General features: G+C 45.6%; 4 non-coding genes across 4 annotated transcripts; 1 reads left to right on the top strand and 3 right to left on the bottom strand.

The window, feature by feature from the left end:
* Positions 1–2984: 2984 nt before the first annotated feature.
* Positions 2985–3076, bottom strand: Trnai-uau (transfer RNA isoleucine (anticodon UAU)). The gene is given in 2 exon segments: positions 2985–3020; positions 3039–3076. It is a non-coding gene; the product is annotated as a tRNA-Ile (tRNA).
* An 11707-nt stretch (positions 3077–14783) lies between these two features.
* Trnai-uau (transfer RNA isoleucine (anticodon UAU)) lies at positions 14784–14875 on the top strand. The gene is given in 2 exon segments: positions 14784–14821; positions 14840–14875. It is a non-coding gene; the product is annotated as a tRNA-Ile (tRNA).
* A 4113-nt stretch (positions 14876–18988) lies between these two features.
* On the bottom strand, positions 18989–19080 carry Trnai-uau (transfer RNA isoleucine (anticodon UAU)). The gene is given in 2 exon segments: positions 18989–19024; positions 19043–19080. It is a non-coding gene; the product is annotated as a tRNA-Ile (tRNA).
* A 3197-nt stretch (positions 19081–22277) lies between these two features.
* Trnai-uau (transfer RNA isoleucine (anticodon UAU)) lies at positions 22278–22369 on the bottom strand. The gene is given in 2 exon segments: positions 22278–22313; positions 22332–22369. It is a non-coding gene; the product is annotated as a tRNA-Ile (tRNA).
* Positions 22370–24938: the final 2569 nt, after the last annotated feature.

The raw sequence follows: 24938 nt of genomic DNA, 5'->3' as shown, positions 1-24938 counted from the left end.
AGGAACCACATCAGCATATGCAATATGGCGTGGTAGAAGGGTAAAATAAGCACCAAACGTCGCACAACGCGAATTCTGTAACGAGGCGTCACACAATACGAATTGCGCAACGAGTAGGTTGTTGAATGCTTCCAACCCATTACAAAGGACTCTGCCATAATTCTTCATCGTCATCAGGCACAGCATCAACAAAGTGCGCATAATGCTTTACATGGCTTTAGCAGGTACCAACGCTGTCCGTAGAATGACAAAAAATGGCACAGTGCCTGCTGCCCTACTTCTCAAAAATTACAATTATTTATAGCGTAGTGGGTTCCTCGCAAGTGCACTTGTATTGGTTGCCAAGGAAGACCATAAGCGCATGATCCACTTCCTCGGGGTCCCAGTAAAATTACAATGATTTATAGCGTAGTGGGTTCCTCGCAAGTGCACTTGTATTGGTTGCCAAGGAAGCCCATAAGCGCATGATCCATTTCCTCGGGGTCTCAGTAAAGTTCTTCGCCCCCCCCCCCCCCGTCTCGCTCCCACGTCAACGTATGTTATACAGCATGACGGGATAGGGAAATAGCAACCGGGCGTCACCCAACGCAAATTACATAACTGGTGCGCCGTTTAAAGATTCCAACCCATTACAAAGGGCTGAGCCATAATTCTTCATCGTCATCAGTCGTCGCGTCAACAAAGTGCACATAATGCCTTACAGATGTGTAGCTGGTGTCTCGCTTCTCCGCAGAATGACGAATAATGGCTTAGTAGGTGCTTCCCAACTTCACAAAAATTGTGATTTATGGCGTAGTGGTACCTTTCTAGTGTACTTGTATTGTAGCCCCGAGAGAGCTTAACGGGCTCTAGAAACGCCGCTCTCTCAGCTTTCGCTGTGACTGTGCTGCGGTTTCAGCGCAGGCCTGGCGTTTTTTGTATACAGTTGAAACGCGTGATCATTATTATTGTGATAGCGATTATATAGACACTCCTGACGGGGTTTTGCCGTCGCCGTCATGTCCCGTATAAAGTCCAAATTGATAACATCCCCCGCGCATCGTATGTTCTACCACGGTTAAAAGCGCGTGAGTGGGGGCTACGAACGCGGCTGAAGCAGAGATCAAACGAGCCGGTCCATCAAGGCGACTGTGTCAACGCGACTGCGCGGAAAGAGCATCTCTCCCTGGAGCGGCGTATTCTCTTACTCCAGCGTTTTCTAGAGTTAAGCGAGATCGGATCCAAAAGATCGGATCCATTACAATGTGTTGCTATCGCATTCATTGATTCCCTCTTGGGGTGAAACTATGACTTTTTTTTTTGCTTGGTTTACGACGCACCGCTCATGCACATGTCCATGCCTTGTTTATTTCGAAAAACCTATGACAAACGCTATTGCGAAGGGTGCAGAGATGCTGTGGCTAAAGAAATGAGCGAGAAAAGCAGCACAGCGTTGCCCAAGTCGCACAGAAGCAACGTCATTTCTGTATCTGAGGCGAGTTTATAATCGCAGTGGGAAATAAATGCAGATGTATTACATTTCAAGGTTACGTTACATGTTTGACAAGTACATCCCCTCTGCAACGAACACTTTTCCTGAACGCCGCCCTCAGATCGGAAGCCCACGTCATAGAGAACATCAGTTCGGCTTTGCGAAGCGGTGCGCCTTTTGCAGCTGCCGTCCGGATGAGTTTTTAAGCGCACAGAGCACCACTATTGAGTTCTTGATGATTTGTGGCCGCACAGTGAAGTCCGCCGACCATTTGAAGAAACAGCCGCATTTTTTTTGGTCCGAAAGCTTCGCCAACGGCTGCGGCTCAGCCTCTCCGTGGCTCCTCCTAATGGAGACGCTAGTAGACGATTCCGCGACGGCGCCGAACAAAAAATGGCGGAAGCGCCCGGTGTTGCCGGAACACCAAACATTATGAATATTCCCTGTTGAACATTTGACGTCATTTTGCCCCACGTGACGGCACTCGCCGAATAGCGGCGCAAGGGAAAGTTACTCGCAACACTGCTACCTGCGGTGGCATGTATAGAGACACTAAGCTAAGATAGAGTTACTGCATACGACACCTTCAGCAGTCAGGTACACTACTCTGTGTTAGCTGTATATACATAAACTGTATGCGCACGATGTACGTATGTTGTATGCACATGATGCATACACGGTCTATGCGCACGACGAACGAGCACGTACATTCTCCAGGGAAAAAGAAAAAAAGATTGCGGGACGCGACAGTTAGAAACCTATGTGTAAGCTCTATCTGGAATCATAGGCACCAATTAAACGTTCCAGTCTTTAGCAGCTCTTACCACGTAATATTTACCCGGTAGATTTAAAACAGGGGTGTCAAACACGCGGCGCGCGGCTTTACGAGGAATAAATGTTTCTGAACTTGCTCAATTCTACTCGCATTATTTACTCGCCTATCGCGGCACTGGTCTAAGGCACTTTCTTTTTTACGTGAGGCACGAAAAGATCAGTGTACATAATGCGAGGTCCATCTACATAATTCAGAACTTAGGTGCCCGTTAAAGAACCCCAGGTGGTCGAAATTTCCAGCTCTCCACTACGGCGTCCTTCATAATCATGTCGTGGTTTTATGACGTAAAACCCCAACAGCTATTATTATTATTATTATTATTATTATTATTATTATTATTATTATTATTATTATTATTATTATTATTATTACATTTTTCTCAAATTGTCGCCCCAAATCCCCTTCAATAATGATCCAGATGTGAGATATGAGAATTGCGTTCTTTCAAGTGGACTCATGGACACTACTGTTACATCGCCCACACCTCTTCCTCGTGATAAGCTATCAGAGATACAGATGCCACGGCGAACTCTTATCGCGACCCTCCCATGGTGCTTCAGTTGCTCGCCAGTATATACTGCGTTCCGACCAGCAGCCAAATGTGAAAAGTTAGTGTTAATAGTCGACAGCTTAGAGCATATAAATTCAGAATTAAATTTAAAAATAATAAAAAATACATTCCCCAGGTGAGGCTCGAACTCACAACCCCGGCATAGCTCACGAGAACTGTCGTATAAGTACCGTGCGCTAACCAATTGCGCCACTGGGGAAGACATACGTGCATAGCTGTAGCTGGCTGTACATTCGCGCCGCTTATCTGCTGTTCTATGTGCGTGGCAGTTGCGTCCTTATTTCTTTTTTTTATTATTTCAGTGTGATGTCTAGATCGCTTTTGAGGAAGTTCCGCGTTTGTTCGTTGTCTGCCTGAAATATTCGCTCCGAGCAGGTCGCTTCGCGAGTTACATATCTCTACGTGTCTTTATTTATGGAGACACTGGAGTATTAGAGACACTGAATAACATAAGTTCGATTCTACCGACTAAGGGAATTCTCGTCGTTTTTTAAACAAGACTCAAGGTCCGATTCTCGTACACCGATCGTCCTTTCCTAAACGGCTCCTAAACCACCCCTCGCTCAAAGACGAGGGAGTGGTTTCCTCCTCGCCTTTGCTACCCTTCCTACAGGCCGTGACTTCCCCTCGCCACTTATTTCTTAAAAGCAGGTGTACCATGCCAGCACTAAGCGTTGAGTCTATCAAGATTTCGCGCTTGTCTGCTACACGCTGTTGCCTCCGTTTGCGCATTCGCAAACACAGAAAATAAGTGAAATCAGTTGATCGCGCGCAATAGCCATTCGAGGCAAGGACGAACGGATGGGCGGCTGCATGGCAAAGCAGTGCAGGAGACAATTCACATATGATATTTCGCGCGTATGGACCAGTCGGGAGTATGTACTATATATACGTCACGGGAATCACTGTTCTGCGTCACGATGTGCGCCAGACAGACGAGGAACGTCAGGAGAGAATATTGCGTTCGTTTTTCGTATTTTCAGAGGCTGGTGAGGAGCCGGTTAAAAATGTTAGTTCGTTAATTCGTTTTTTTTGTGGCACAAAAGCAGTTACCCTATTATCTTATTATCAAAATCTTATTAACTTATTATCAAAATTACCTTATTATCAAAAGCAGATATTTCCCGCACTATGTCATCGAGTGAATAGATTATTATTGTTATTATTATTATTATTATTATTATTATTATTATTATTATTATTATTATTATTATTATTATTATTATTATTATTATTATTATTATTATTATTATAACAGAAAGGCGGTGGCGTGCTGATTGCCATTGACAATTCACTGAAATCCGTTAGACGGAAAGACCTAGAAACTATCGAAGAATCGATCTGGCTAGAAATCAACCTTGAGCGCCGTGAAAAATTGTTGATTGGATGCTTCTATTTACCGCCCAGCATTTCCCCTGCCTCGTTTCACGATGTCATGTCTTCTATTGAACTTGTGATATCTTCTCATAGTGGGCACAGAATTATTGTTCTTGGGGATTTCAATGCACCTGGAATTGACTGGAGCACGCTTACCTTTTCTCATTACAATCATTTCACAGAGAAAAAGTGCAGCCTGCTCTTGGACTTTCTGGCGTTTAATCCTCTAGTGCAACATAATTCAGTCGTCAATTCCAGTGGCAACGTCTTAGACCTGTGTGTGTCAAACGATCAACCCCTTGAAGTTTCCCGCTCCAACATCTCTCTTGTACGTCCGGACAAATTCCACCCACCACTTACGTAAGATTATCTGCATCAGCCGAAACAACGAGCTACAGCAGTTACGTAAACAAATCTCCAAGATTTGCGTTCAAGCGAGGTGATTACACAGGCCTCTATCATCACTTGTCCACCGTTGAGTGGTCACAGGTTACTGACAAACCTAATGTTGATGACCAGGTTGATCGGTTTACGGAGCTTGTACTGAGCAGCATGCTTAATTTTATTCCCCAGTATACACCTAAACAACCTAAATATCCCCACTGGTTCTCATCTGATCTTATAAGTGCACTGAAGCATAAAGATCACGCACACAGGAAATCTAAATGTTCTCCATCCAGCGAGTGGAAGGAAGAGTTCGGCTTTTTTCGAACTCTCTCTAAACGCCTATATAAACGGGATCATAGTTCGTACATTGAATTCTTAGAAAAAAGCGCCTCTGACAGGTCGGCTGAGTTTTGGAAGTATGTACGTAAACGGTCCAGCAAAAGCGGAGAGTCCTTCAGACTACTAAACTCAAATGGGGTAGAAGTGCATGCCGTCGCTGACTGTTTTGCCGCACATTTCTCATCCGTTTATAAGGCCTCAGACTCCAGCACTGATATCAGACAACAGCCCAAGGCAGTTAGCTCATCCAGTGCTTTGTCGCTGGATGAAAATCTTATCAGCGAATGCATTAGGCGTTAAAACCATCATTATCATGTGGCCCAGATGGCATCCCCTCCGCCATACTAAAAAGCTTATGGTAGTATATTTGTCCCAGTACTGACTACGATATTTAATAACTGCCTGGACACTTCCACATTTCCGAGCATGTGGAAAACTGCTCGTGTTTTCCCAGTATTTAAGTCGGGCTCTAAGACAGATGTTTCTAATTATCGCCCGATTGCTCTACTATGTGCCACATCAAAGATCTTCGAGCTGGCTCTTCACGACATATTGTCTTTTAGTGTGAAAAACTCATTGATTCCAAATCAACATGGTTTTCTTGCTGGCCGCTCAACTACCACAAATCTTGCTAGTTTCATGACGCAGATCTCCACACCTATTTCTCAGAGAGGACAGGTTGACGTAATCTACTGTGACCTGAGCAAGGCTTTTGACGTAGTCAGCCACACACTGATTATGGTTAAACTTGCGAACTTTGACGTTGACTTGTCGATTGTGAATCTCTTGCACAGCTATCTGCTCAATAGATCTTGTTATGTTGCCGTAAATGGCCAAACCTCTTCTTTGTATAAAGTGACTAGTGGGGTCCCTCAAGGGTCGGTATTAGGCCCACTCCTATTTTTAATTTACGTTAATGATGTTTCTTTTGCCATTCGTAATTCTTCTTTCCTCTTGTATGCCGATGACATCAAGATATTTAAGGGAATTCATTCAGTTAACGACTGTCGCTTGCTGCAGTCAGACTTGCGCTCTTTTTCCGAATGGTGCGACTGTAATAACCTTTCTCTGAATACCTCGAAGACAAAATTCATGTCTATCACTCGCAAAACATCTAGCGTGTCATTTCAATACTCTGTCAATTCTGTGCCGTTATGCAAGGTTTATGAAATCAGTGATCTTGGTGTTGTTGTTGACAGCGCGTTAAACTTTTCTTCTCACGTTAAGCGTGCTGCTATGCGGGGCCTTCGTTCTCTCGGATGTGTTTGTAGAATATCTCGAGAATTCAGGTCTCCCATGGCCCTACACAAATTGTACACGGCAATATGTCTTCCGCAACTTGAGTATGCGTCCGTGATATGGAATGGCATTGCTCAATCCAGCGGTAACACCATTGAACGAGCCCAGAAAAAATTCCTCAGCATAAATAACCATCGCTTTGCTAAAAATGACCCTGGATCTCGTTCAAATACTGCTGAGTCATTATCACTGCCATCACTTCACTGCCGACGAAATCGTTCTGATCTCTTATTTCTCTACAAGCTAGTCCACGGTATCATATCCCGCCCTGTACTTCTCAATTGTGTTAATTTTCGAATTCCGCGTAAGTTAACCAGAGAGAACAGACCGTTTCATGTACCCGCCTGCTTCTTCCAACACTCTACCGTTCACAGAATACAAAGTCTTTATAATATTAACTTTCTTCATCTTGACGTTTTTCATAATCCACAATCATTGTTTTTATCCGAGCTTTGCACTCTTTTGACATAGTATGGCACAATGTACAAAGTCTTCCCTTCTCTGTCTTTCCGCATAGTTGTATATGTGCAATGTAATTTTTTATTCCCCTTCAATATTTCTTATATTGTCTTATTTTACTCCTCCCCTTTTGTGTTCATTTCTCTTTGTCTACGTGTTTTTGCGCTTTTTATTTCTGAAGACTGTCTGTATTGTATTGTTTATTTTTATTGATTTTTTTGCGTGCGCCTGCACAAAGACGTCACGGTTGTTCCTGGGCACGTTAAATAAATGAGTGATTGATTGATTATTATTGACAACTCGGCGGCGTGCATCGATGAGCATTGCAGCTCTCAAACCGGTTCCCTCTCCACGTACACCCCTCCGGATGGCGATCTCGCCGGGCTGCGCCGCCTTCTCCTCGACGCTTTGGAGGGAATCTCGTTCCTCAGCGACGAGGTATCCCAACTACGCAAAGACAACGAGCACCTCCGTAAGGATCACTCCCGCGGTGTTGAACAACAAGCCCGCGTGGTCGCCTCCCTTCGTGCAGAGGTCCGCTTCCTGCGTGAGGAGCTGACGCGCCGCACGGCCGGAGTGGCAGTGAAGGCACCTGTGATCCCCCCAGCGCATGTGACCGTTGAGCGATCAGTGACTTCCGAGCAAGCTGCCTGCTCTGAACCACCTCTCTCCAAAACTCTTTCATCTTCGAATTCGCCGCCAGCTGACGTAGACACGTCCGAGCGTGGCAGTGTGATGCCTGCGACAGCCTCTTATGCAGCTGTGACTGAGGGGGAAAGAAAGAAGAAACCCGCCTCTTTTGGAGCATTGAAGACATCCACTATATCTGTAGCTCAGCGGCCACAACGGCCACAACGGCCAAAGGCCATTTTTGTTACGAAGCTGAGCCCGGACACCACTGTTGCTGACATCAAAAAAACATATTGCTTCATTCGATCTGTCTCCCATCTCCTGCCGGCGACTTCAAACCAAATTTCAGTCCTATTCTTCGTTCTACATCGAAGTCGACAAGGAAACACTACAACGCCTGAATGACCCTTCGATGTGGCTCCTCGGATGCCTCTTCAAGCCATTTCGTGGGGAGCTGCGCGATGACATGCTTCATCCCTCTGAGCAAGTGACTGGAACCGAAAGTGCCGTGTAACGTAGACATATTCTACCAAAATGCTCGTGGTCTACGTACTAAGACACGAGAGTTTTTCTCTAATGTTCTTTCGTCTTCTTTTCCTATTATTGCTATTTCTGAAACCTGGCTAGGCGCTGAAATTCCCTCATCTGACTTTTTCCCCCGACCTACACCACCTTCCGCAGTGACCGAGATTTCAGTGAAACCAAGCAGAAAGGCGGTGGCGTGCTGATTGCCATTGACAATTCACTGAAATCCGTTAGACGGAAAGACCTAGAAACTATCGAAGAATCCATTTGGCTAGAAACCAACCTTGAGCGCAGTGAAAAATTGTTGATTGGATGTTTCTATTTACCACCCAACATGTCCCCTGCCTCGTTTCATGATGTCATGTCTTCCATTGAACTTGTGGTATCTTCTCATAGTGGGCACAGAATTATTGTTCTTGGGGATTTCAATGCACCTGGAATTGACTGGAGCACGCTTATTTTTCTCATTACAATCATTTCATAGAGAAAAAGTGCAGCCTGCTCTTGGACTTTCTGGCGTTTAATTCCCTACTGCAACATAACTCAGTCGTCAATTCCAGTGGCAACGTCTTAGACCTGTGTGTGTCAAACGATCAACCCCTTGAAGTTTCCCGCTCCGACATCTCTCTTGTACGTCCGGACAAATTCCACCCACCACTTAACGTAAGATTATCCGCATCAGCCGAAACAACGAGCTTCAGCAGTTACGTAAACAAATCTCCGAGATTTGCCTTCAAGCGAGGTGATTACACAGGCCTCTATCATCACTTGTCTACCGTTGAGTGGTCAGAGGTTACTGACAAACCAAATGTTTATGAGCAGGTTGATCGGTTTACAGAGCTTGTACTGAGCAGCATGCGTAAGTTTATTCCCCAATATACACCTAAACAACGTAAATATCCCCATTGGTTCTCATCTGAACTTATCAGTGCACTGAAGCATGAAGATCACGCACACAGGAAATGTAAATGTTCTCCATCCAGCGAGTGGAAGGAAGAGTTCAGCTTCCTTCGAACTCTCTCTAAACGCCTATATAAACGGGATCATAGTTCGTATATTGAATTCTTAGAAAAAAGCGCCTCTGACAGGCCGGCTGAGTTTTGGAAGTACGTACGTAAACGGTCCGGCAAAAGCGGAGAGTCCTTCAGACTACTGGACTCAAATGGGGTAGAAGTGCATGCCGTCGCTGACTGTTTTGCCACGCATTTCTCATCCGTTTATAAGGCCTCAGACTCTAGCACTGATATCAGACAGCAGCCCAAGGCGGTTAGCTCATCCAGTGCTTTGTCGCTGGATGAAAATCTTATCTGCGAATGCATTAAGCGCTTAAAACCATCCTTATCATGTGGGCCAGATGGCATCCCCTCCGCCATACTAAAAGCTTATGGTAGTATATTTGTCCCAGTACGAACTACGATATTTAATAACTGCCTGGACACTTCCACATTTCCAAGCATGTGGAAAACTGCTCGTGTTTTTCCAGTATTTAAGTCGGGCTCTAAAACAGATGCTTCTAATTATCGCCCGATTTCTCTACTATGTGCCACATCAAAGATCTTCGAGCTGGCTCTTCACGACATATTGTCTTTTAGTGTGAAAAACTCATTGATTCCTAATCAACATGGTTTTCTCGCTGGCCGCTCAACTACCACAAATCTTGCTAGTTTCATGACACAGATCTCCACACCTATTTCTCAGAGAGGACAGGTTGACGTAATTTACTGTGACCTGAGCAAGGCTTTTGACGTAGTCAGCCACACGCTGATTATGGTTAAACTTGCGCACTTTGATGTTGACTCGTCAGTTGTGAATCTCCTGCAGAGCTATCTGCTCAATAGATATTGTTATGTTGCCGTAAATGGCCAAACGTCTTCTTTGTATAAAGTGACTAGTGGGGTCCCTCAAGGGTCGGTATTAGGCCCACTCCTATTTTTAATTTACGTTAATGATGTTTCTTTTGCCATCCGTAATTCTTCTTTCCTCTTGTATGCCGATGACATCAAGATTTTTAAGGAAATTCATTCAGTTAACGACTGTCGCTTGCTGCAGTCAGACTTGCGCTCTTTTTCCGAATGGTGCGACGGTAATAACCTTTCTCTGAATACCTCGAAGACAAAATTCATGTCTATCACTCGCAAAACATCTAGCGTGTCATTTCAATACTCTGTCAATTCTGTGCCGTTATGCAAGGTTTATGAAATCAGTGATCTTGGTGTTGTTGTTGACAGCGCGTTAAACTTTTCTTCTCACGTTAAGCGTGCTGCTATGCGGGGCCTTCGTTCTCTCGGATGTGTTTGTAGAATATCTCGAGAATTCAGGTCTCCCATGGCCCTACACAAATTGTACATGGCAATATGTCTTCCGCAACTTGAGTATGCGTCCGTGATATGGAATGGCATTGCTCAATCCAGCGGTAACACCATTGAACGAGTCCAGAAAAAATTCCTCAGCATATATAACCATCGCTTTGCTAAAAATGACTCTGGATCTCGTTCAAGTACTGCTGAATTATTATCACTGCCATCACTTCACTGCCGACGAAATCGCTCTGATCTCTTATTTCTTTACAAGCTAGTCCACGGTATCATATCCTGCCCTGTACTTCTCAATTGTGTAAATTTTCGAATTCCGCGTAAGTTAACCAGAGAGAACAGACCGTTTCATGTACCCGCCTGCTTCTTCCAACACTCTACCGTTCACAGAATACAAAGTCTTTATAATCTTAACTTTCTTGATCTTGACATTTTTCATAGCCCACAATCATTGTTTTTATCCGAGCTTTGCACTGTTTTGACATAGTGTGGCACAATGTACAAAGTCTTCCCTTCTCAGTCTTTCCACATAGTTGTATATATGCAATCTAATTTTTTATGCCCCGTCAATATTTCTCGTGTTGTCTTATTTTACTCCTCCCCTTTTGTGTTCATTTCTCTTTGTCTACGTGTTTTTGCTCTTTTTATTTCTGAAAACTGTCTGTATTGTATTGTTTATTTTTATAGTTTTTTTTTGCGTGCGCCAGCACAAAGACCTTACGGTTGTTCCCGGGCACGTTAAATAAATCATTGGTTGATTATTATTATTATTATTATTATTATTATTATTATTATTATTATTATTATTATTATTATTATTATTATTATTATTATTATTATTATTATTATTATTATTATTATTATAGTACTCTTCATGTACCTGCCTTCCTCGTCCAACACTCGACCGTCCACAGGATACAAAATGTTTATAATGTCGTTTTTTTTTTGATCTGGGTGTTTTTCAGAACTCACTGTCGTTGTCTTCAAAGGTTCGCGCTGATTTCACGTGTCGCGCCTTGTACAAGGCATCCCCCCCTCCTTTCTGTTTTTCTTTGTCTTTAAGCTTACCTTCAACTTTGTGGTACGTGACCTGTATTATCGCTGTTCTATATTTCTTGTGTTGAGTTAGTGCATTTTAGCCGTTGTCCTGACTTTTAGTTTCCTTAGATTTCCCTTCTTTGCTCGCATTTTGTCCTTTAAGGTGTCTTTATTTCAACGTTTATCGTTAGTGCTTTTTTTTATAGACCAGGCCCAGTACCCTACGCTTGTTGCTTGGGCACGTTGAATATATTTCTGATTGCTAATGGTACCTCCTTTAAAACGAGGAGGCAGTCCTTAGTTTTCCCAACGCTATAGACTTGCTACTTATGATTGAATTGCAGCCACGCTCTATTTTATTACAATGCGACGAAGGAATCTGCCACCAAAAAAAGGATATATCTTCCTAAGGCTACAGACGAGCGGTGTCAAAGTCACCTCAGCTGGCGCGCAGTCGCGAAATTCTCCCGATTTGACGGGACAGTGAGTAAGGTTGGAGCGTGGTGCGTTTGTATGTGTGTGTGTGTGGGGGGGCGGGGGGGGGGGTTAACCAAAACGCCAACTAACGTTGCCACTTAAAGAAGGCCTTTCCCAGATCTCACATAAGAGCCATTTCTCAAGGGGATTTTACGTCAGGTTTAGAGAAACAATATCGATACTGATCTACAGAATTACTGAAATCTGGACTCCGATTCTGAAATGCATCAACTTTTGCTTCACGGTTATGTTTTAACACATGGTGACCGCATGGGGTGCCTCACAAAAAAATTAGGCGTGTCTGTGCTATCGCAATTACAATGACCAGCGGAGCGGAGGGGTAGCCTCACCGAAGTTGTGCGAAGCTAGGATTAAAGCTAAGAGCAGGATTAAAGCTAAGCAAGGTTTTTCCTCACCCTAGCCACGCTCATTCCTTGCCGTGACACTCCATTGCTTTACTATGCTTTACTCTTTCCCTCATCCTTGGTGTACTAGGCTTATGCTAAGCTTTCCCTCTCTCAATATACTTGAGCATCGCTGCGCACGGACCAAGCCCATGCCCTATTTTCTTAAAATGGGAATAAACTTTGGGAAACCAAAATAAAAGATTCCCCGAGGCTACAGACTTACCATTGCTTACCATTACCATTGCCTACTTTTAATAACACGGGACGAAACATTACAACAGATTTCCTAACGTGCATGTTTCGTCAAACAGAATAAAAAGAAATGGTATGAGTGAACTTCTCTCCTCAGGGATTAATAATAATATCTGGGGTTTTACGTCCCAAAACCACGATGTGATTACGAGAGACGCCGTAGTGGAAGGATCCGGAAATTTTGACTGTCTGCTGTTCTTTAACGTGCGCTGATATCGCACAGCACACGGGCCTCAACCGTTTCGCTTCCATCAAAATGCAACCACCGCGGCCGGGATCGAACCCGTGACCTTCGGGTCAGCAGCCGAGCACCGTAGCCACTGTTCCACGAGGCGGACTTTCCCTCCTCAGGGGTAGACTTGAGAAAGCGAGGACATTTCGGTTAAGGAATGTTTCGCCCGGTAAATAATATAATAATATCTGGGGTTTAACGTCCCAAAACCACGATATGATTATGAGAGACGCCGTAGTGGAAGGCTCCGGAAATTTCGACCACCTGGGGTTCTTTAACGTGCACCTAAATCTAAGTACACGCGCCTCAAACATTGTCGCCTCCATCGAAATGCAGCCGCCGCAGCCGGGATTCGATCCCGCGACCTTCGGGTCAGCAGCCGAGCGCCATAACCACTAGACCAACGCGGCGGGGCCGGTAAATTAGGTATGGATACATTTACATATTATCAGTCGTAAGTTTATATAGCCTCCTCGGAGGGTCTAACGTATTTAACTTTGGGAAAGTTTCGTCCCATTTTGATAAAATTGGGTATGAGTACATTTCCTTCATCAGGGGGTAAGTATGTAGCCTTCGCAACGCCAGCATAGCTCGGTTTTGAGGCATTTCGTCCTGTTTGAACAATACTGGGCATGGGTGCTATTATATTACCTTTAGCACAGTGAGTTGCACACACTCTGGAAGCATCTTTCCCAAGTGATTCTTGGGATTATTTCTTCCACCGCGAGGAGATTCTCCGCCTCACCAAACAAGATTTAATTTCACCGTGTGGTTCAGACCTCCCAGGCCACACCAGGAAGCTTAGAACAGTCAGGGGGAGGTGGTGTGGCGCAGACTTCGTGCAGAGGCGGCACATATGCCTGGCCACATCTCCACAGACCATTTGGGCCCATATTGTATAGCTGAAGCGCCCGTGCCTACCATCAAGCACTCATTATGCCTGGCCTGAACCAGATACGACGGCGTTACCTGAAAACAGTGGGCCTTCATCCAACAAGACCACCGAACTATGATTCGTGGCTCAGCGGGCCCAACCATGGAGTACTGTTGGGTATATCGCGGAAACCGGCCTCGATTTATATATTTAATTGTCGCTTTCGAAATTAAAAAAATAAAAATAAAAACAAACCTACCTTATATCATTAGGAAAGCTAGCATACTATCGCTTTCGGAAGGTTTCATCGCACTTTTATAATATTAACGTTGAATTACAATGGGAGAGTCGGAACAGCCGATGGACTCTGCGGGCGAGCACTCGACTATGGCGTAGAGCAACGCCTCCAAATCCGCGATTGGAAAACAATCCGCGCCGCCGGAGCAAGCATGGGAGCAAGGAGGAAGCGGAAGAGCTTGAGTTGCCCAGAATACCTTGCGTGTAGTTATTCCATTCTGCTCATTCCGCTGTCGAATTTCTGCTCGGACGCGGCAGTTTCAGCCTCACTATCAGATGAATCGCTCGTGCAGGAGCTGCAGTTTTCTGACTCGGAGCTGTCGCTATCGATCAGCGGAAGCAATGCCGCACGATTTGCCCAGAAGTAGTACACTCTACCAGAAGCCCATGTCGTCCACCATTACTGTCAAAACACGCGACAGCGGCAGCGCCCCCAAGAAGGCAAACGTGTTAAAGGAAGTACGTCACGCCAAGTTCCGGTCGACTGCGCCGATTTTGGCGGAGCAACTTTTCCTGCTCCATGGAGTGACTGCCGCTCTTAATCCACTCCGACTATCCCATTGGAACGCTTGACTCCCGCCCTCACTTTGCCATTAGACCACACTTGCTCCAAAGGGAGCAGAAATGCTTGCTCCGACTCCGCAATTGGAAATCAACGTAGGAAACGACCAGAGTTGTTTCGGTCTGTAAAATCGAATTGTTGGACAAATGTAATTATTTATTGTCTAATAAATATTCAGTGACTATAAATAAAGACAAGCAGACAGTTTGAAATCTTTCAGCTACTGTCTCAGAGCTGGCAGTCAAATTATGCTTTCCGTCGAAGCATTCGCAGCTACTAGGCTGCGAATGTTCAATGCGGACAGTGAACACACGTGGAATTTATCGGTAAGCTACCTGTACACCAGGCTAACATGTAAAAAGAGAAACCACGGCCACAACGTCCACGCAAGTATAGCTGCAGATAAGCGGTGCGTATGTACGATGGAGCGCAGCTGTCTTCCCCAGTGGCGCAATTGGTTAGCGCACGGTACTTATACGACAGTCCTCGTGAGCTATGCCGGGGTTGTGAGTTCGAGCCTCACCTGGGGAACGCATTTTTTTATTACTTTTTAAATTCGGTTATGATGTTATATACTGAAAGCTGTCGACTCGTAACACTAATTTTTCCCAGTTGGCCGCAGGACGGAACACAGTATATTGGTGAGCAACTCAAGCACCATGGGAGGGTCGGGATAAGAGTCCGCCGTGGCATTTGTATCTCTGATAGCTTATCACGAGGAAGAAGCGTTGGCGATATGGAAGTAGTGTCTAAGTTCACGTACTCCGGTTGACACAGCTTGTCCATACAATTGGGGGAGCTGCACCACTAGACCGCAAAGACTGCACCCTACACTGATGCCGCTCCTGGTCGCCCATGTGTCATCAGGTCTGGAATGTCGGACACACTTGATAGTCCACTTGATAGGCAAGCGCGCAGTATGACCGCATGTCAGTGCTATTGGTCTGTTGCTATTCTTTGTTGTCCCAAGTGAAGCACTGCACTGGTGAGGCACAGTAACTTGCACCTGAATACCTGAGCTGGAAATGGGAGAAAACGGTGGAATCTTAAAAGAGTAGTCTATAATTTATGCTTGCGTATTTTCTTGCATTGCCTTTTTTGAAAGAATACTCCATTGGATTTCGGGTTTCTACGTGCAGCTAAAGGCAGTAAAAGGAAGGAAGCGGCCACCTTATAAGGGCATAGGATGGGCCACGCGCATCGCTATTGCGCATCATGTGGCGCTATCCAGCCGGCGAGGGCGTGGCTACCGCAACATGTCCAATTTACTGACGAAACATTCAGTTGAAAATCAGCGCTCGTCATGTTTTCATGTGTCGTGTCTAGTACTCGTTCGTTAGCGCTGCAGAATTTCTTCGCCGGGAAACAAGATTCATTCTGCGAGGGCATAAACGATTTCATCAATATGCGACTTAACTTTCTTGAATTCCAGATTTCGAAAGGCTGCAGGCTTACTGTTCCCGTAAAAATCCACACAAAATCTATTGCATCAAAATACGATTAAATATTGAAAAATGTAGAATTTACGTATTTCTGGAGGCTGTAGCCTTACGTCTCCGTCTACAAGTGACACCAGAATTTATCTGTGAAGACAGTTACCCAGGCTTGGAGACACTACCCCAGCATTTAATTCTTACGTATGTGTTACAATAATGTGCGAACCAACTTCTAACCACTATTTCCCATGCTGTTGTTGCAGCCGAGAGGGTAAAGCGTTCAGCTCGGAACCAAAGGGACGGTGATTCGAATGCCGCTGGCGGCATCACTGAAAAAAAAAGAAAGCAAAGGCACATAGTGGTGTTGTTACCGTGGCTGAGGCAGAGTTCGTACTCGAAAGCCTGGTGGTTCGAATCGCACTACCGGTAATGCTGAATATATAATGATGTAATCGCGAATGTATCGAGGCTCCCACTGACAAGACCACCGTTGGATGTGTGAACATTGGCTGCAATAATGTACTGAACTAGTCTTCAAAGCAGTGAAAGGTCGAGCAGTGGTCTTAATTTTTTTTTCAACCTGAATTTTTAAGAGTAAAAAAAGAGGATCCCTGGTTCACTGCACGTACGGGACATGGCCACTTATCCCGTGCAGCCATTGAGGAGCCCTCCAAGGAAATGAAGCTTCGTACCGCTGCACAGCACCACATCCCGAAGCGCGGCCGCTTGCACCTATTGGAAACCACTGGGGATCGAGCCCGGTACGTCCCGAATTGGAAGCTGACGCCGAAGCGTTTCGCCACCGCTGCGGTGAAGTTGCTAGTCAACAACGCTCATGCTATCAGTCTCATCCAAATGTGAGAAAGTTTACAAGATTTAATAATTAAGAATTCGAATGTTACATCATTACCTTCATGGTAGTGACACCCGCATTGTGATTCGAACCACCGCCCTTTCAGTTACGAGCTAAACACGTTAGCCCCTTGGCTACTGGATCGGCACAACGAAGAGTGCTTACAAGTTGGCCTGTACGTTATTGCTACCGATTACCATATAATTTAATGCTAGGGCTAATAATAATTGTTGGTCTTTACATTCCAAGGCCACAACCTGATTATGAGAGTGAGTGACTGAAACAACTTTGTTGGGTCCGCAATAGAGACGAGTAGACTGTACGTCAACTGGCTAGACCCACTCGGGAACCATTAGGTTAAACCTGACGGCCCTCGGGCCCTCGCTGATTATGAGAGACATCGTAGTTGACGGCTCCAGAAATTTCTACCACCTGCATAAGATTCTCTAACGTGCTCCTAAATCTCAGCAACTGAACTTTCTAATAGAAGTTCAGTTGTTAGTATTCGCTTGTCCTGTAGCTTTCTTCGTCTCGACCGACGTTTTTTCGCGCTATTTTCATTTTTCATACGGGCCTCTAGCATTTTGCTTCCGTCAAAACGCAGCCGCTGTGGCCGGAATTCGATCCCGCGACCTGCGGTTAGTTGTTGAGCACCATATCCACTAGACCACCGCTGCGGGTAATGCTAGGATTGCGAGTCCAAGCCTCAGTACAAGTATCACTTAAATAAATATTTTGGTTTCATTACTTAATTCTGCAGCGCCGACAAACAAAGACTAGATGAAGAGACGAAAAATTCGTGAACACGGAGTGCCACTGCAGCCGACGTTTCGAGAAGCATACTTGTCTTCTTGAAGGCTGCCCTTTGAAAAGGCATTTGTAGCCTTGAAGACAAGTCGGCGTGTCGAAACGTCGGCTCCAGCAACAGCCCGTGTTCACGAATGTTTCAGCTTTTCAAGCTTCAGTATTTCCCCTGAACTTCTGCCTTTCTAAGGACAAGATGAGACGCATGAAAACAGGACGAGCGCTCACTTTCCACTACGTATTTCATCAGAAAATGCGACGTACACACGTTGTGGGAATGGCACCCCCCTCCGTCTTGCTTGAAAGTGCCACGGGGTGCGCACTAGCGATGCGCATGGCCCATCCTGTGCCCTTATAACGCGGCCGCTGCGCGCAGCCTCCTTTTTTGACTACCTTTAGCCTCACGTAGAACCCCGGAATCCAACGCGCCATTCTTTCGAAAAGGACAATGTAAGAAAAATACGCACACAGAAATTAGAGACCACTATTTTGAAAATCCGCGGTTTTCTCTCATTTTTCGCTCAGGTATTCAGGTGCTAGTTACTGTGCCTCATTCAACAGTGCAGTGGTTCACTTGGAACAGCGAAGAATAGCAACAGACCAATAGTACCGACGTGTACAGAGCTCAACTATTTCTACCGAGCCCGACATCACTGATAATCGTTTCTACGCAGTAAACACAAGTGCGGTAATGTTTCTGAAGAAAGTTCTCATTGCTACAGCAATAACCTCAACGACCAAGAAAGGACGAAGTATATATGGAGGACAACCATCGCTGATCGATCACGTGGCGCCCTGTATACAGGGTCTGTCCGTAAAGTGATGAGGCCGGGTCTAGTAAACAAAAATTATTCGTCCAATCTGTACATATTATTTCAATTCATCAATATATATATTTCCTTTGGCGTCGATGCGCCGAGTACAAGCCGATTCCGACGCTTTAAAGGCTCCTTGAAAGTCAGCTGCCGTCACCTGAGAGATTCTGTGACAGCGCTCTGGATGGCAGGAACAGCGTTGAAACGGACACATTTGTGGTTTCTCTTGAGATCTGGGAACAGAAAAAGATCTGCGGGCTCACATCAGGGCTGATGCCAGCTGATGATACAGCCCTGACGTGGGCCCGGCAGATTCAAACGGAAGTTTATCACGCGGAAGCTTGGAATTTTTAATATTGTGAGCGCAGCAAATCAGTGACTCTTCTTTGTCATCTCGACATATCATCGTCATTCGTGAAACTTCCTCATCTGTATATATCATCATCATTGTAGAACAGCTCGAGCTCGACTCGAATAAAGCGGTTCCTCATAAGTGGTGGAGGTGCTGGGTATAAGTAAAGTAGAGTTAGTTGCACGAGTGAACGTGAACTTAGGCACTACTTCCATATCGCTGACACCTCTTCCCCGCGATAAGATATCAGAGATGCACTAGACACGGCGAACGCGTATCGCGACCCTCCCATGGTGCTTCAGTCGCTCGCCACGCTGTGTTCCAACAGGCGGCCAACTGTGACCAACCTCATAAATAAATCTAAAAAATATATAAAAAAAGGCGTTCCCCAGGTGAGGCTCGAACTCACAACCCCGGCATAGCTCACGAGAACTGTCGTATAAGTACCGTGCGCTAACCAATTGCGCCACTGGGGAGGACGGCTGCGGTCCGTGGCACTTACACACCGCTTATCTGCAGCTCTACCTGTGTGGATGTTGTCCCCTTGGCGTCTTTTTTATATTTTAGCCGGATGTATAGGTAGTTTGCTGATAAATGCCACGTGTGTTCACTGTCCGCATGAAACATTCGCAACGTAGCAGCTGCGAATGCTTCAGCAGGAACTAGCATAATTTGGCCAATTTGGCTGCTTGTTCCGAGCGAGTCGCTTGCCGAGTTAAATATAGGTACTTGACTTTATTTATAGAGTGCACTAGATTATTACGAGACACTACATAAATGTATTTTGTCCAACAACCCGATTTTACGGACCTAGACAACTCTAGTCCTATTTTACCTGGTATTACGAAAGCGGAATGAAACGCTTCGAAAGCGATGTATGCTATACAGGGGCGTAGCCAGGGGGGGGGGGGGGGGGTTGGGGGAGGGTTCAAACCCCCCCCCCCGAAATTTTTCAATTTTGCTTGCGTATATAGGCACGCACACATACAAACGCACGCACGAACATACATAAAGTATGGTTGAACCCCCCCCCCCCCCGAAAAAAATTTCTGGCTACGCCCCTGATGCTATATAGCTTTCCTAATTACATAGGCTATAGCTATAGGTATTATAACAGCACCAGTACCCAGTTTTGTCCAAACAGGTCAAAATATCTCCAAACCGAAGTATGCTTACGTCACGAAGGCTATTTCCCAGATGAGGGAAATGTACCCACACCGTCATTTCTTAAAATGGAACGAAACCTTCCAAACTAATATATGATAGACTTTTCGAGGCTATAGACTTACGGCCAATCATGTAAATGCACCCATGCCTAATTTTAATGACACAGGAGGAAATATTCCAAAACTTAAATGTGCTAGTTTTCCCATGTCTATCCCTGAGGAGAGAAGTTCACGTATACCAATTAATTTTATTCTGCTTGACGAAACATGTGAGTTAGGAAAGCGTTTGGAATCTTTCGTTCTGTTTTATTAAATGTCCAAGTTCGACAAACTGCGGGCCGCTAATAAAAAGTCCGTGGGCCGCTCGTTTGAGACCCCGGCTTACGATTTAGTCTGAAAAATTGACCCGAAATTGATTTCATCCAAGTTCGACGAAAGTTTGAAAAATCGAAAAACACAAGATTTCCAAAAGATATAGGCTTACCATTTAGTCCGAAAATTTACCTAAAATCGATTTAACCGAAGTTCGACGAAACTTCGAAAAATTGCAAAATACATGATTTCCAAAGGCTTACTATTTGTTCCGAAAATTGATCCAAGATCAACTTTATCCAAGTTTGACGAAACTGAAAAATCGCAAAAAAATCAAAGATTTGCCAAAAGCTTACCATTTAGTCCGAAAACTGACCTAAAATCGAGTTAACACAAGTTCGACGGAACTGAAAATTCAGAAAATACAAGATTTAGTCCGAAAATGCACCCAAATTCAATTTAATCAGAACTCTAGGAAACATTGAAAAATAAAAAAAAATACTAATTTATATACAGACGCATACATGCAAACGCACGCACGAACATCGATTAAGCGTGGTTCAACTCAACCCACACCGAAAAAGTTTCTGGCTTTGCTACTGTTCTGCTGCTACCCGTATTTGTCGCTATAAAGCAAAGGCTGCATCCGCGCTCAAGGCGGTGAGCTGCTAAATGCAATAGCAATCGGAGCTTTTTTGTACATTATTTATCACTCTCACCATTCGTTCATTCTTTCCTCTATACATACACGATTAGGAATGGACAAGATAAACGCACACTGATATGCACCTATCACCGGCCAGAGTGCGCTGCGTACGCCGACACCTGCCGCCAGGGGCACCAAGAGGGACGACATTTTAAACGACCAGAGGCATCATTTTTGACGTTACAATTCGACACCACAGTGGAAGTTGCCAACCTTGTCAACTCCTGTTGATTCTGCGGCTACGGTAGCCTGTGTGATTGGTATCAAAATGCTTTCATTATATGTCACACAATATGGAGAAATTCGACAATGTCCGGAATAGTTATCCCCGAACAAGCGCTCACGCTTCGACGTTCGATTCAGTGTTACAAACCGAACTTTGTCAAGCTGAAGCTCGGAATTTTTCATGTTTCTAAGCAAACTATATCGCAAAGATGTTGAACTAGAGATAAGATTAATTTCTAAATATTCTCGATCCCATTCGTCGCTGTCGCACAGAGTTGCATGGATAGGCGTACGCAAGTTTTTCCATTGGGGAGGGGGTGGGAGAGCTAAGAATAACTGCAACCCCCCCCCCCCTCCCCTCAACCCACTCCTCCATATTGATCAGGTCCGAAAGACAAGTCTCGCGTTTGGTGCAAAAAGGACGCGGGAAGCGATGGCGTGCTCCTCACAGGGGCCTGCCATTCGTCCACGGCTCTCCAGGGGTAAATGTGAGGCGTGCAGTTCTTATATAGAATGCAATATCAGAGGTTCCTATCGTCGAAAACCTGCATGGCCGTAACCCGCCTCTTTAAACAATGACGGTACATGTTCGACTGCGAAAAGGTACTGGGCAAACTTAGCGTCCCGCTTCGACAATTAGGGGGGGGGCGACTCACTCGCACCCCCCCCCCCCTTGTGATCACGCCTATGCCTGCAAGAGTGCGCCCGCGGCGGGGCATAAACCAGGCGCTGCATGAACAAATTGGCCATCGGTGCGTGAGCGCCACCATCTTGCTTGAAAGGAAACAAAAACAAAGAAAAAGTAGCCGACGCGCGCAGTAGATCACGTGATTTTCTGCTGCCAATAGCGGGGCAGCATGCGCCCCAGGCATCGTGCGGCATATGTTTCAGACATGCGTGCCCGATATTGGTGTCATGTGTCCAGCATTCCAGCCCTGATGGTATATGGGCGACCAGTAGCGGCATCAGTCTAGGGTGCAGCCTTTTCTGTCTATATAGTGGTGCAGCTCTCCCACTCGTATAGAAAGGTTGAGCTCAACCGGAGTGCACGCATTCGGACACTACTTCTATAACGCCGGTACCTCTTCCCCGCGATAAGCTATCAGAGATACAGATGTAACGGCGAACGCTTATCTCGACCCTCCAATAGAGCTTCAGTCACTCGTCACGTTGTATTCCGACCGGCGGTCAGCTGTGAAAAGTTAGTGTTACGAGTCCCCCGCTTTGAGTATATAACCTCATAAATAAATTAAAAAGAAAGGCGTTCCCCAGGTGAGGCTCGAACTCACAACCCCGGCATAGCTCACGAGAACTGTCGTATAAGTACCGTGCGCTAACCAATTGCGCCACTGGGGAAGACAAATGCGCTGAATTGTACCTGGCTGAACATTCACGCCGCTTATCTGCAGTTCTGCGTGCGGGGCAGTTGCGTCTTTATTTTTTTTTATTTCAGCCTGATGCATAGATCGCTTTTGAGGAAATGCCGCGTTTGTTCGCTGTCCGCCTGAAATATTCGCTCTGGGTATGTCGCTTCCCGAGTTACATCTGTCTACCTGTCTTTTTTTATGGAGACACTACATAATTACGAGACGCTAAATAATTACATTGAGTTCAATGCATCAATTTTACGGATAAAAAAAAAAACGACGAGAATTTTCTAACAAGACTCAAGGCTCGATTACCGTCGTGGCACAATTGTCTTTTCTTAAAAAAGTGTTAAGTATAGCTGGCGCACCACGCGCAAGCACATTCATTATTATGAATGCACCATGAACCGCACCATGGCTCCCAGTCGGGATGCATGCTTGCTATGCTCCTGCCCGTTTTTCGGTAAGCAGCAGTTTTTCCACTGTGAAAATTGCTCTAAACGTGTTCATGCGAAGTGTGTAACCTGGCCTGATGAAGAGCTGCAACTTCTGAAGTCTGGATCGCGCTCGTTTTGCTGCAATTTATGTGATCTGAGCCGGGCTGCTGGTAAGCCTAACGAAGACAACTCGGCGGCGTGCAGCGATGAGCCCTGCAGCTCTCAAACCGGTTCCCTCTCCACGTGTGCCCCTCCGGGTGGTGACCTCGCCGGGCTGCGCCGCCTCCTCCTCGACGCGTTGGAGGGAATCTCGTTCCTCAGTGACGAGGTATCCCAACTACGCGAAGAAAACGAGCGCCTCCGTAAGGATCATTCCCGCGGTGTTGAACAACAAGCCCGTGTGGTCGCCTCCCTTCGTGCAGAGGTCCGCTTCCTGCGTGAGGAGCTGACGCGCCGCACGGCCGCCGTGTCAGTGAAGGCACCTGTGATCCCTCCAGAGCAGGTGACCGGTGGCCGATCTGTGACCTCCAAGCAACCTGCGTACTCTGAACAACCTCTGTCCAAAATTCTTTCATCTTCGAATTCGCCGCCATGTGACGTAGACACGTCCGAGCGTGTCAGTGTGATGCCTGCGACAGCCTCTTCTGCAGCGGTGACTGAGGGTGCAAGAAAGAAGAAACCCGCCTCGTTTGGAGCATTGAAGACATCCACTATATCTGTAGCTCAGCGGCCACAACGGCCCCAACGGCCAAAGGCCATTTTTGTTACGAAGCTGAGCCCGGACACCACTGCTGCTGACATCAAAAAACATATTGCTTGATTCGATATGTCTCCCATTTCCTGCCGGCGATTTCAAACAAGATTCCAGTCATATTCTTCATTCTATATCGAAGTTGACGAGGAAACGCTACAACGCCTGAATGACCCTTCGATGTGGCCCCTCGGATGCCTCTTCAAGCCATTTCGTGGGGAGCTGCGCGATGACATGCTTCATCCCTCTGAGCAAGTGACTGGAATCGAAAGTGCCGTGTAACGTAGACATATTCTACCAAAATGCTCGGGGTCTGCGTACCAAGACACTGGAGTTTTTTCTCTAATGTTCTTTCGTCTTCTTTTCTTATTATCGCTATTTCTGAAACCTGGCTCGGCACTGAAATTCCCTCATCGGACTTTTTTCCCCCGACCTACACCACCTTCCGCCGTGACCGAGATTTCAGTGAAACCAAACAGAAAGGCGGTGGCGTGCGGATTGCCATTGACAATTCACTGAAATCCGTTAGACGGAAAGACCTAGAAACTATCGAAGAATCGATCTGACTAGAAATCAACCTTGAGCGCCGTGAAAAATTGTTGATTGGATGCTTCTATTTACCGCCCAGCATTTCCCCTGCCTCGTTTCACGATGTCATGTCTTCTATTGAACTTGTGATATCTTCTCATAGTGGGCACAGAATTATTGTTCTTGGGGATTTCAATGCACCTGGAATTGACTGGAGCACGCTTACTTTTTCTCATTACAATCATTTCATAGAGAAAAAGTGCAGCCTGCTCTTGGACTTTCTGGCGTTTAATTCCCTAGTGCAACATAATTCATTCGTCAATTCCAGTGGCAACGTCTTAGACCTGTGTGTGTCAAACGATCAACCCCTTGAAGTTTCCCGCTCCAACATCTCTCTTGTACGTCCGGACAAATTCCACCCACCACTTAACGTAAGATTATCTGCATCAGCCGAAACAACGAGCTACAGCAGTTACGTAAACAAATCTCCAAGATTTGCGTTCAAGCGAAGTGATTACACGGGCCTCTATCATCACTTGTCCACCGTTGAGTGGTCACAGGTTACTGACAAACCTAATGTTGATGACCAGGTTGATCGGTTTACGGAGCTTGTACTGAGCAGCATGCTTAATTTTATTCCCCAGTATACACCTAAACAACGTAAATATCCCCACTGGTTCTCATCTGAACTTATCAGTGCACTGAAGCATAAAGATCACGCACACAGGAAATCTAAATGTTCTCCATACAGCGAGTGGAAGGAAGAGTTCAGCTTTTTTCGAACTCTCTCTAAACGCCTATATAAACGGGATCATAGTTCGTACATTCAATTCTTAGAAAAA

This window comes from Rhipicephalus sanguineus, chromosome 8, assembly GCF_013339695.2.
Source record: "Rhipicephalus sanguineus isolate Rsan-2018 chromosome 8, BIME_Rsan_1.4, whole genome shotgun sequence".
Lineage (NCBI taxonomy): Eukaryota > Metazoa > Arthropoda > Arachnida > Ixodida > Ixodidae > Rhipicephalus > Rhipicephalus sanguineus.
This window is presented reverse-complemented; position numbering and strand designations above follow the sequence as displayed.